This window comes from Triticum urartu, chromosome 6 (assembly GCF_003073215.2).
Source record: "Triticum urartu cultivar G1812 chromosome 6, Tu2.1, whole genome shotgun sequence".
Lineage (NCBI taxonomy): Eukaryota > Viridiplantae > Streptophyta > Magnoliopsida > Poales > Poaceae > Triticum > Triticum urartu.
Genome location: NC_053027.1, coordinates 173,059,570 through 173,067,903, shown reverse-complemented (window position 1 = coordinate 173,067,903; position 8,334 = coordinate 173,059,570). Strand labels below are relative to the sequence as shown.

The following is an 8,334-nucleotide window of genomic DNA, read 5'->3' as shown; positions in this document are numbered from 1 at the left end:
TGGTGGAAGTAGCGGGATCCCAGCAGGGCTTCGCCAAGCGCAAGCGGGGAGGAAGAGGTGTCACGGGAGGGAGGGAGGCAACATGACTTAGGGTCCTGCTGCCCTCCCTCCCCTCCACTATATAAAGGGGCCCTGGGGGGGCAGCGACCCCTAGAGATCCCATCTAATGGGAGGGGCGGCGGCCTAGGGGGTGGCTTGGCCCCCAAGCCAGGTGGAGGCGCCCCCACCCCTTTAGGGTTTCCAACCCTAGGTGCAAGGGAGGCCCAAGGGGGGTGCACCAGCCCACCAGGGGCTGGTTCCCACATCACTTCAGCCCATGGAGCCCTCTGGGACAGGTGGCCCCATCCCGTGGACCCTCGGGACCCTTCCGGTGGTCCCGGTACAATACCGGTAACCCCGAAACTCTCCTGGTGGCCAAAAGTGGACTTCCTATACATATATTTACCTCCGGAGCATTCCGGAACTCCTCGTGACGTTCGGGATCTCATCCGGGACTCCGAACAACTTTTAGTTAACCGCATACTAATATCTCTACAACTCTAGCGTCACCGAACCTTAAGTGTGTAGACCCTACGAGTTCGGGAGACACGTAGACATGACAGACACAACTCTCCAGCCAATAACCAACAGCGGGATCTGGATACCCATGTTGGCTCCCACATGCTCCACGATGATCTCATCGGAAGAACCACGATGTCGAGGATTCAATCAATCCCGTATACAATTCCCTTTGTCTACCAGTATAGTACTTGCCCGAGATTCGATCGTCGGTATCCCGATACCTTGTTCAATCTCGTTACTGGCAAGTCTCTTTACTCGTTCCGTAACACATCATCCTGTGATCAACTCCTTGGTCACATTGTGCACATTATGATGATGTCCTACCGAGTGGGCCCAGAGATACCTCTCCGTTTTACACGGAGTGAAAAATCCCTGTCTCGATTCGTGCCAACCCAACAGACACTTTCGGAGATACCGTAGTGCACCTTTATAGCCACCCAGTTACATTGTGACGTTTGGTACACCCAAAGCATTCCTACGGTATCCGGGAGATGCATAATCTCATAGTCTAAGGAAATGATACTTGACATTAGAAAAGCTTTAGCAGACGAACTATACGATGTTGTGCTAGGCTTAGGATTGGATCTTGTCCATCACATCATTCTCCTAATGATGTGATCCCGTTATCAACGACATCCAATGTCCATGGTCAGGAAACCGTAACCATCTATTGATCAACGAGCTAGTCAACTAGAGGCTTACTAGGAACATGTTGTGGTCTATGTATTCACACATGTATTACAGTTTCCGGTTAATACAATTATAGCATGAACAATAGACAATTATCATGAACAAGGAAATACAATAATAACCATTTTATTATTGCCTCTAGGGTATATTTCCAACACTTTCAGCTTCCCAGGTCCTTGCGCAAGATCTCGAGCTTGGACATCCACATCATGCTGGCCTGCGCGGGGGTTCAAAGAGGATGTGTGTGTGTCAGATCCAGTGCCTCACTGTTTAGTGCCAGAGCCATCTAGTCGTCCTCGTTCTTGCCGTCGAGAAGCGGCACCGGCCATGCTACCGGATTAGGTTAGGGCTAAACATCATTTACATTTTTTTCTTGATTTCTTCTTGATTCAGTGACACACTAGAAAAATATTGATCTGTTCTTGATCATCTTTTCTTGTACTGTTTGGTTCAAGCACTTGTGGATTGTAGATAGAAGTAAACTACATGTGATTAATCATGACCTGAAAATGGGAGCTATAAAGATAGCCATGGTGAGAAACAAATTCTATGGAGATTAAGCCCGAGCGTAACTCATGATGACTGTCATGCTACAATTGCAAGGATGACTTAATTGCACTATTGCTGCGAACCTGATTGAGTTAACTGAACATTTTGATATGTTCTTATTTATATTGGTATCTAGCTTGTCTTTGTGTCTTGTTTATATATGTTGCTGCCTTGAGATTTCAACTTGAGAATTTTGTTTCTAATTCAGTCTTATGATCTCTAGACGCTAATAATATGTGACCATTTGCACACTATGATGACGACGGTGCCACTTATTTACACTCTTTGATCTGTTCTCTTTAGGAGAACTATTATTTTGTTTGTATACTATTTTGCTGGCTTATAAATTATAGCAATTTCGAATATTTTGTTTTGTTTTCATGTGCAAGATCTGAAGTGTACTGTATTTTCGCTTATCAACCTCCACTTTAACATTCTTTTTCCCAACATCGGTTCATCGGTTGTCCTGCTCATTCCTCTCCTCCCCCATCGGTTGGTGAGTTTTCCCCTAATGTTGATCTGTTCTTAACGATATTTTCTTCTTATAGTGGTATGAATCTTGCCAATGCAACAACAAGCAATGATAAGAACACATGCTATCATATATTTACTTCACCCATACACTTGAGTAGACATTAATTTCTTTTAGCAATCAACCACACCTCCTAGAATTACCCTATATTTTGTATATCTTTTCAGTTATGGCCCATCTTCCCTTAAGCGCGAGACGTCAAAGAAGAAATGTAGCATTTATTAATCTGATGAGTGCCATTATGCTTATATACTATTATGTGTGGTTAATATTTGGATTAGTTTATAGAAGAAAGTGTTGGCAAATAGAAAGGAGGCTTAGAATTAGAGAGCTAAGAGGAGAGAATTTGTATAAACTAACTGGTGAGAGCGACGCAGCGTGTATAAGTCAACTTCGTATGGATAGGAGAACATTTCATATATTATGTGAGATGGTGAGAGATGTTGGTGGCCTAAGGGGTACAAGGAATACATCATTGGAGGAGATAGTGGCATCATTCCTTTATGTATTATCTCACCATTTAAAAAATAGGACAGTAGGGAAATTCTTTTACTGAAACCCGGAGCCAGTTAGTAGGAACTTCAATGCTTGTCTTCTAGCTGTTTTGAAGCTTCATCCATTGCTACTTAAGAAACTAGAACCTATACCCGAGGACTGCACAGATGGTAAATGGAAATATTTCAAGGTAAATAGCTACTAAGAAAAAAAATACTAGATGAACTCAATAGTGGTAAAGATGCTAATGTTTGCACATTGTTGTTTATGTTGTAGAATTGTCTTGAAGCGTTAGATGGCACACACATAGGGGTAACTGTCCCGGCTACTATGAAAGGAAGATACCGATCAAGGTTGGGTGTTATAGATACAAATGTGTTAGCTGTGTGTGCACCTGACATGCAGTTCATTTACATACTACCTGGTTGGGAGGGTTCTGCACATGATGGTCGTGTTCTTAGAGATGCCATCTCAAGGCCAAATGGGTTGCATGTCCCTGAAGATCAATATTATCTTGTTGATGCTGGTTACACAAATGCGAAAGGATTTTTAGCTCCATACCGTGGTCAAAAGTATCACTTGGGTGGTTTGACAGCACAGAACCCACCTCGTAGTGCAGAGGAGTACTACAACATGCGGCACGCTAGAGCCTGAAATATTGTAGAAAGATCTTTCGGAAGACTAAGGGTCAGTGGGCGATTTTGAGGTCCCCGTCCTTTTTTCCTTTGAAGACCCAATGTCGAATCATCATGGCATGTGCACTCTTGCACAATTTAATCTTGCAAAATATGCCACTTGACCCACTTGATAATGACGAGATAATACAAGAAACATTGGAAGGCATGGAGGGAGAATTAGGTCAACCAGAATTCATTACTTCTATCTCAACTTCGAACGAGTGGACAAGTTTCCGGAATGTTCTTGCGCAGGACATGTATAATAGACATAGGGCTGCTAGGGGTCATTGAGGTATAAACCATTTCTATTTGTTCACTTTGTTGCTAGTTTTCTTTTTGTTTAAATAAGCTCCAATTGCATCTCATTTGCATTTGTCCCATTTCATATATATTTGTTTCTTATTTGTATTTGTTCTTGCTTTGTACAGATATGGATGTGGACACCTCAAGTACGTCTCATGGAAGAGGCAAGAATAAAAGGAAGTGGACTTCAGATGAGGATGATGAACTTATTAAAGCCTTGTATGAGTTGTCTTTGGACCCAAGGTGGAAGGCAGATGGTAGCTTCAAAAATGGATACCTAGTGGTATTGGAGAAGCACCTTGCTGAAAAGTGCCCGGGTTGTGGTATATCTGCAATTCCACACATCGAGTCAAGAGTGAGGCACTTTAGGACAAAATTTGGTGCTCTTGAAGTAATGTTATCCAAAAGTGGTTTCACATGGGATGGAAACCGGAAGATGATTCAATGTGAGAAGGCACAATATGAAGCACATTGTAAGGTAGATCACTTCACCAAAACTGAACTCCTTGTTAATGCTGAATTGCTTGTTGCCTTGTTATTGTAGTGTTGCTATGCACATTGCTATTGTTAACCGGAAGATGTTGTACCTTTCTCGCCTTCTTATTTTTTCTATTATTTCTCATTGCCTTTTTGTATAGCTTTTGCATTTCTATCAGAGACTAAGTTCCTTCTTTTATGAAAAAATTTGTAGATTCATAGTGAGGAAAAGGGATTGTATGGTGTCCCATTTACATACTTTGAGCAGTTGGCTGCTATTTATGGCAAGGACATAGCAACTGGAGAAAATGCTGAAGGCTTTGGTGAGACGGTGGGAAACTTGGAAAATGAAATTGCTATAGAATAAGAGGAACACGAGGAAGAGGACTTGATCTCAACAGGGACAGCTAGACTGTCTGTCGATACTCGCTCTATGGATGGAACTTGTTCCAAGAGGCAGAGGAAGGAACCAAGGCCAAAGAGGGTGACGGGACCAAGTGATCCATTTGCAGTGATGCTTCAAGATGTCAATAGCCAGCTGAGCAATGTGACACAATATGTGGGTACAATGGCAGCATCATGGTCAGCATCAATGGCACGAGAAGTAGCGCAAGAGGATCCTCAGCAGAAATCAAAAGAGAAGGCTATTAGTGAATTGGCTAGGCTTAGCTTTACCGGGAGCGATATCTTTGAGGTTGCAACCGTATTTGCTAAAGCTCCAGATCAGATGAAGATGATGCATGCACTTCTAGAAAATCTAAGGAGGGAGTATGTCCTAAAAATGCTCTCCAGTATCCTTTTGCTAAACTCCACAATCTCTTTTGCTAAACTCTTATTAGCTTTGATAACATCTACCTCTGATTGGCTAGCTGCTATACGGATCTGTAATCTCTACTTGACTAGCTGCTAGTATATGCATTTGCCATCTCGAGTTGACTTGCTGCTAGTATATGCATTTGCAATGTCTAGTTGACTTCCTGCTTCTGCTTGACACTCGTAGTATATGTTCCATCCAATCTCTACTTGACAAGCTTAACATGTGATGTTAATTTACAATGAACATGGATAATAAGCATTTGCTTAGATATATGTCAAGTAAATTATCATTGGAGTTCTTGATTGTCTTGCTATGTCAAGTGATTTTCTAGTGAACAACAGAATAAATGATGATGATTATGGATTGATCCAATTTTGCAATCAGAGTGCTTGTTCTTCTATTAATTTTTGAATTAGTGGTTGCCTCTTGTCAGTTTATTTTTTTCTTATTTAACTCTTGCTTATTTTGGCAGATGAAAAAAAGAAGCACGGTTGATTAGAAAAGATCGGTGGTGTGGTTGATCAGAGGAATGGTCGATGAAAAAGCTACTTTGCAAGAATCTGAAATTGGCCTTTGGACTTGCCTTACAAAATAATTTTGGGGACTAATCATGTAGTATATCTCGAATTATTGTTGAAGTCTGAGTTTGTATTAATGAGTTAATATGCATTTTAGAAGTGGTGTCAAAATCTGGTTAAAGGATGTCTTGGATGAATGCAAAAATATTTTTAAATTATGTACTTGTTTTGATGAGTTTGAATATGTGCTAGTGAAGCACCTGTGAAATGCATGTGAAACCTTGTCAAATTGCATGAATTTAAAACCGGTTCTGCATGTGAGAGTTGTCTGACGTATTCAGATTACAGTGCCACACCAAACACTGTAAAGGTAACTGATAACATTATTGGCATGTGCCAAACAAAACTACAAATGGACTATTACCCCTTCGATCCCCCAGTGACCTGTTACCAATAACGTTTGCGTTACCGGCCAGAGAACCGAACACCTCCTAAGTAGATAGGCCATTTGCAGAGGGAAGCAGGGATTTGCAAAGGTGCCAGAGCTCGAGTTTTTAAAACAGAGATAAATAATATTTTGAGAGGTATGTTTTCATTGTCAACATAACAACCAAGATATCTCGGTATCTTCCATGCTACATACATTATAGGCGGTTCCGAAACAGAATGGTAAAGTCTATAACCCCACCACCAACAAGCACACTCCATGGCTGGTCCGAAACAACAGGTACCGTCCAACTAACAACAGTCCTGGGGGGTTTTGTTTGCAATTATTTTGATTTGATTTGAACATGGGACTGGGCATCCCGGTTACCAGCCATTTTCTCGTGAATGATGAGCAGAGTCCACTCATCATGAGAATAACCCATCTAGCATGGAAGATATTGCCAGCCCTAGTTGGTACATGAGCAATTCGAGCATACAAAACATATTATTATTTGAAGGCTTAGAGTTTGGCACATGCAAATTTACTTGGAACGGCAGGTAAATACCGTATATAGGTAGTATGGTTGACTCATATGGAACAACTTTGGGTTTATGAAAGTGGATGCACAAGCAGTATTCCTGCTTAGTACAAGTGAAGGCTAGAAAGAGACTGGGAAGCGACCAACTAGAGAGCGACAACAATCATAAACATGCATTGATATTAACCAACATCGAATGCAAGCATGAGTATAAATCACCATGAACATAAATATCATGGAGGGTACGTTGATTTTGTTTCAACTACATGCGTGAACATGTGCCAAGTCAAGCCACTTGAATCATTCAAAGGAGGATAACATCCTATCATACCACATCACAACCATTTTAATAACATGTTGGCACGCAAGATAAACCATTATAAACTCCTAGCTAGTTAAGCATGGCACGGGCAACTATAATCTCTATTTGTCATTGCAAACATGTTTCATTCATAATAGGCTGAATCGGGAACGATGAACTAATCATATTTACAAAAACAAGATAGGTCGAGTTCATACCAGCTTTTCCTCATCTCAACCTTTCATCATATATCATCATTATTGCCTTTCACTTGCACGACTGAGCGGTGTGGATAATAATAATAGTGCACGTGCATTGGACTAAACTGGAATCTGCAAACATTTAATCAACGGAGAAGACAAGGTAATATGGGCTCTCTATTAGATCAACAATAATGCATATGAGAGCCACTCAACATTTTCATCGTGGTCTTCTCCTCTCGACCCCCAAGGAAAAGAAAAGAATTTCAAAGAAACACACTAAAATAATTTTGGAGTTTTTGTTTCCTAAAGAAAGTAAAACAAGAACGAGAAAAACTATTTACACGGGGAAGCTCCCAACAAGCAAAATAAGAATTAGAAATCTTTTTGCGTTTTCTTTTAATACTACAACTAAGCATGCATAGAAAGTAAACAAAACTACAACTAATTTTTTTGGTTTTTCTTAAGGTTTTTTAAATAGACGAGAAGAAAGCAAGAAAAAGAAATAAACTAACATCGATAATACAATGAAAAAGTATGAACACCGACAACCGGAATGAGTGTGTGAACGTGAATGTAATGTCAGTGAGAAATACGTACTCCCCCAAGCTTAGGCTTTTGGCATAAGTTGGTCTACGCCCATGGATCAAAGTGGCCCTGTCCGGTGTACTGAGGAGGATCCTAGTGGTTCCACTGGTTAGCAAGCTCCTATGGATCCCACTGATAAATAGACTCCTTATATGGATCAGGTGATGGCTCAGGCTCAGGAGGTGGGGATTGTGTCCCCTCCCAGTATGCATGAATGTCCGTGGGCAAAACAAAGTACCTGCCTGAATGAATATCGAACAAAGTAGGTGTAGGCAAGGTAACAATCTGAATAGAATCCTCGCTAAATATCAAGTTATAAATGAGTCTCTTTTCCTCATCATGGCGAATAAACTTATGTGCTACCATGCTGTTATAATCTAAATATATAGTGGGTAGCAGTTTCTCCTCTTTCTCATAATGTCTAATGGGTATCTCGAAACGTCTAGCAAGGCGGGAGGAGAAGATGCCTCCGAAAATAGTACCCTTTGTACGGTTGAGACTTAACTGTTTAGCAACCATAGCGCCTAAACTGAAAGTTCTATCATGAAGTAAAGCATGGCGCAAAATGGCAAGGTCAGGGGCACTAAGGCCTCCACTCTACCCACGACCAATTAAACATCTCCCAACAAATAATGAGTAGTAGCGCAAAACAGGAAAATGT

At 41.1% G+C, this 8,334-nt stretch overlaps 1 pseudogene; it reads left to right on the top strand.

Moving 5' to 3' along the window:
• The first annotated feature begins 3,226 nt into the window (after positions 1 to 3,226).
• Positions 3,227 to 5,145, top strand: LOC125516678 (annotated as a pseudogene).
• Positions 5,146 to 8,334: the final 3,189 nt, after the last annotated feature.